We start from the raw sequence: 4,920 nt of genomic DNA, 5'->3' as shown, positions 1-4,920 counted from the left end.
TTACACACATAGCCTGAAGGTAATCTATTACAATAGTTTTGTACTGCAGTATGTTTTACTACAACCTGTCACATTAGGTCAAGTACGGGATTTTTAATTGGTGGCATTATGGTAGCACTCAAGAAGTTTTGAATTTTGGAGCATTTCAGATTTCAGATTTCTAGATTAGAGGTGCTCAACCTGTAGTTTTCTGGGTAAAAGAAAGGTAAGTGCTGGCCTTAAGAAGTAATTAATTCATGGCAGTGCTAAGCATGTGTCAGGAAAGCAGCCAAGGCCAGGACCAAATGCTTTTCCTGCAACCAAAGTAAGAAGACTAAGGCCATGTTCATTGGCACATTTAAGAGCAGAGACCCTGGAATTGCTCAGACCTGGATTTTAGTCCTGAGTATGTCATTTAATACCTGGTAACTCAGGCAAATGAACCCCCGTTCTTCACCTATACAATGCAGTTAACAATAGCAGCAACTCCACAGAAATATTATCAGGATGTTGATACTCACAGTGCCAGGCACAGATCAGGAAATGTTAGCTGTTAGTAATGAATGAGAACGCATCTTAGATGATGGGCTAGTATCTGTAAGTTGCTGAAGGAGTATATATCTGTTTATTTGTGCATGCCTAAATTGTTCAGTACACCCATATTTAGCTAAGTTAAAATGGTATTTTAGATTGTTTCACAGGCAAACAAAATACAACATGTTAAAAATAAGTATCTCTAGTCCTACACAGTACCCATTCTTGCATTTTCTATTCTGGTTAATAAAACTAATTTAAAAAAACTATTTGAATTAGAAAATAAGAGCCATTCATAACTCTTGCATCACCTCACCTTCTAAAACTGGCCTTTCTGCCTCCAGTGGTCCACTAGAGCTCAAAAGCAACTATAATGTGACACTTTTTTTTTTTTTTTTAATTTGCCAGTGGGCACATGCATTCACAAGGTAGAGGTGTGAGAAGGCAGCCACATCATGGGGGATGACCATGCCACAATCCCTTCTCTTCTATTTTCCTCTCAGGATTTTGGGCACACATGGAAATGCGCCTGGCATGAGTTTCAAGCTGCTGGGTCTGGGACCTGAACTGTGGTCGCCCATGTGGGAGTCCAGAGACATACCCAGTATGCCATCTACTGGTGCCCCTCTTTGCTTTCTATTCTCACCATCTAATGGCTTACTCAGCAGTACCCCAAACATAGAATATGCCAGGCCTTTGCATTTGCTGTTGCTTATGCCCAGATTATTTCGTATTTACTGCTCTGTGCAACAATTACCCCCCATACACATACACACACACTGCCCATCCTTAAAGATTATTTAGGATTTCTTGCTCTGATCCTGTCTGCTGGAATAGGTACCCTTCCCTAGTACTCTCCAAAAGACTAACCTCATGGACAAAAATGTTCTTTTTTTTCTATAACCCCCAGTACTCTGCCTAGTATGTCTACACAGGAGATACTCAATAAAAAACAAAAACAAAAACAAAAAAACATGGAAATACTTAAATGTTGGTCATTCTAGCAATACCTGAAGAAAATTTAGCCCTTAGAATATATATTGTTTCAGAACTACTGCCTGGGGACCAGCAGTTAGCATAATGGCTATGTTGCTGGACTTCCACGTAGTCGACTGCGGTTCACGTCCCGGACCCAGTGGCTTAAAACTCACGCCGGGCGCATGTGTGTGCATGCCCAAGATCCCAAGAGGAGAATGGAGGAGAAGGGATTATGGCATGGCCATCCCCCCGGGGGGTGATTTCTCACTTTTTGTATCTCTGTCTCTGTCTGTCTGGCAAGAGCACACGCCCTACAGCAAAAACTTCTCAAAAAAAAAGCCCCTGCCTGTCTCAAAAACAGTATTTCTTGGGGGGGGGGGAGATGTCACAGATTGCCAGTTACTTAGCTGGTTGTCTAGCCACAGCCATTTCCTGACTTACTCTTAGTAACAAAGTCCTGGTTTTAATCAGGTATAGGGTGATCACGTACTTAGGAGAGGCTAGGCTCTTTTTCCTGCCCTAGAGCCTTCTTTAGTTGATCTAAGCCAATCATTCTAGTCTATCTAAGCCAAGTGTGATTCTTTTTGACAGGAATTGATGTAGACATAGCAATGTTACTAGCACTGGTACCTCGGTGGCATGTGAGGGGAACCTACTTAGACACTTCTGGGATTTTCCCACCAATGAAAAGATGTATGGGGGGAAAGAATCCCTTTTTCCACCTCAAGATATTGTTGACAGCATATGATGTCAAAACCATGACAGACAATTTGGGGCCAGATAATGGTGCAGTGGTAAAATGCAACTCTGTAACACTGACAAACATGGGAAGGCTCTAGGTTCATGTCCAGACATTTCCTTAAGTATGCTGGGCATGCATGTGCCTGTGATCCAGGGTGACTTGTGGGTGAATTGCAATGTCAAGGCCCAGTGTAAAATGAAGAAAGAAATAAACTTAAAAAACAAAAAACAATAAACAAAACTGCAGCATCATCTTGCGACTACGATGGAAGTCAACAACAGCATTTAACGCACTGAGGGTAGCACATTGGAAAGACTAATCAGGGATCTTTTCTTTTCTTTTTTCAGATTTTGCCATAGGACACGTGCGCTTGCTGGAGAGAGACAGAGATAAGAGAGAGGGAAAGTAAAAAACCACTTCTTGGGACCAGCAGTTAGCATAATGGCTGTGTTGCTGGACTCCCATGTAGTCGACCACGGTTCGAGTCCCGGATCCAGTGGCTTAAACTCACTCCAGGCACGTGTGCGTGCATGCCCAAAATCTCGAGAGGAGAATGGAGGAGAAGGGACTGCGGCGTGGCCATCCCCTCTGGGGGGTGATTTCTCACTTTCTATGTCTCTGTCTCTCTCTGTCTTTCTGGTGAGCGCACGCGCCCTATAGCAAAAACCTTTCAAAAACAAAAAAAAAGAAACCACTTCTTAGGAGGGTTGGCCATGCCACAATCCCTTTTCCTCCATTCTCCTCCTGTGATTTTGGGCAAACATGCACACAAGCCTGGCAAGATTCTCAAGTCCCTGGGTCTGGGACTTGAACCATGGTTGGTCACGTGGGAATCCAGTGCCTTAACCACCACACCACATGTTGGCCCCTGGAATACAGAGCCTTTAAGTGTTTACTTCCCATGCCTAGGCAAACTGGTGTTGTTAGCAAGGCTGGAAGCAGAAGTTGGAGAGACCTTGAGCATTACCTGCTGTAGGAAAACTACAACCACCTGAATGTAACATCACTACAGCTTACAACATGAGAAGGACTATAAAATTTTGAAAGTTTGTGCTATTTGGTTTTGAGAAACAGCATTCAAAACTAAGGGCCATTTGCAAATGGTGGCAATCAACTTAAATATGTTTGAATTCTATTCTCTAGAGATAAATAACATGATAGCAGCAATGTTATAAAAAGCAAACACTTTCTTCATGTTTTAAGAAGATTCCTTCATTGCTGCAAAACAAGGGTAAAATTATAAAGTGAATGTTATAAGAAAAAAATCATTAAAAACTTGATAACCAATATACTTTTGAAGTTGAAACACTGAATTGGGAACATTTGCAACATCATCTGTTAAATGATTGTCCAAAGTCCTTAATTACTAAGACAAAGTTGTTGTACATTTTTCTTCCATGGGAAACTCAGTCTCAGATATACAGTCCAAACTAAAAGATGGCAAAAATTTAGGTCTACCTAAGGAAACAGGCAGACACCACACAGGCAGGAATGGAATTTAAAATGGTCTGAAGGATAAGTAGAAGTTCTGGATGAAACTACAGAGAAAGGCTAGGTCGGTGTTGGGAAGGCCCTTTTGTAAAGGCTTAAAAAATCTAAATTGTATCAAGAAGGACCCAAGGAGTCAAAAAACTTTTATAGGCGGAAACATGACATGATTAGATTTGTTTCAGAGAAGCATCTATGGTAGCATAGAACAGACTTGTTTTCACCATTGACAATGGCAACTAACAATGCCACACACCTAACTGATGCTCAATTAATACTTGTTGATAGACTGGCTTATTGAAGCCTTAGGTAAGTGTTCTTAGAACTGCAAATTGACATATAAACAAGGGTAGTCCAAAAAGCCAATATTGGGTCTTCACATAAAGATAACAAAAGTATTTAAAGCTTGATGTTTGTTTTTTGTTATTGTTACAAAATGGGTAGAGGTAAGTATTATGATCTGTAGTCAAATGATGCCAATTCTTTTCCCCCCACAATTAATATAACTTTATCTGGCTTAAAATAGGAAGACAAAGCAAATCAATAATCTTATCTAGAGGAAATAAAGCCAAGTAAAATTGCATCTAAAACATCAATGTTTATTTCAATCTGTAAGTCTTTTTCTTGCTTGGCTGTACAGTCTCCAATCATCCCTGAAATACAAGTGATTGGGCTCTTCTGGACTCACCAGTTAAGGGGAGGGAACATTTATCTACCGTCAATTCATGAAACACTAATCTCCTTCCCACTCCTCTGATTACAAGCAAGCAGGATGCTAGAGGAAAGGCCTCAACAGAAGCTTTAAAAATAAATAAATAAACCCAGCCCCTTCTGCTCCAGGAATACAGAAAAGATTGGCATTAATACAAGAGAAAGTGATCTGCCCAAACAAAAGCCAATCTGAAGGAGGTGCAAACCCCACAAGCTAGCCTGGCATTATTGCTAGGAAGCTAGCACACTTGTTAAAAATGTATATTTTAATTTTCTGTATTGCAAAAGGCCCCAATTTGCCTGGGGATCTAGCTAAGCTGCCATTTTCTACTACGACAGAGTCTAATCTTTATTTAATGGATTTAGCATCTATCTTTACTAGAGTGGTCTCTAAGGAAAAGGGGAGGAGAGAATGAAGGGGCAGAGAAGAGACGATCAGATCCCCCCCCCCCCTTCCTCCCTCCGGCGGCCCTGTTTGTGTTCAAAAT

Source organism: Tupaia chinensis, unplaced genomic scaffold (genome assembly GCF_000334495.1).
Source record: "Tupaia chinensis unplaced genomic scaffold, TupChi_1.0 Scaffold148607_1, whole genome shotgun sequence".
NCBI lineage: Eukaryota > Metazoa > Chordata > Mammalia > Scandentia > Tupaiidae > Tupaia > Tupaia belangeri.
Note: the sequence above shows the minus strand (reverse complement) of the source record.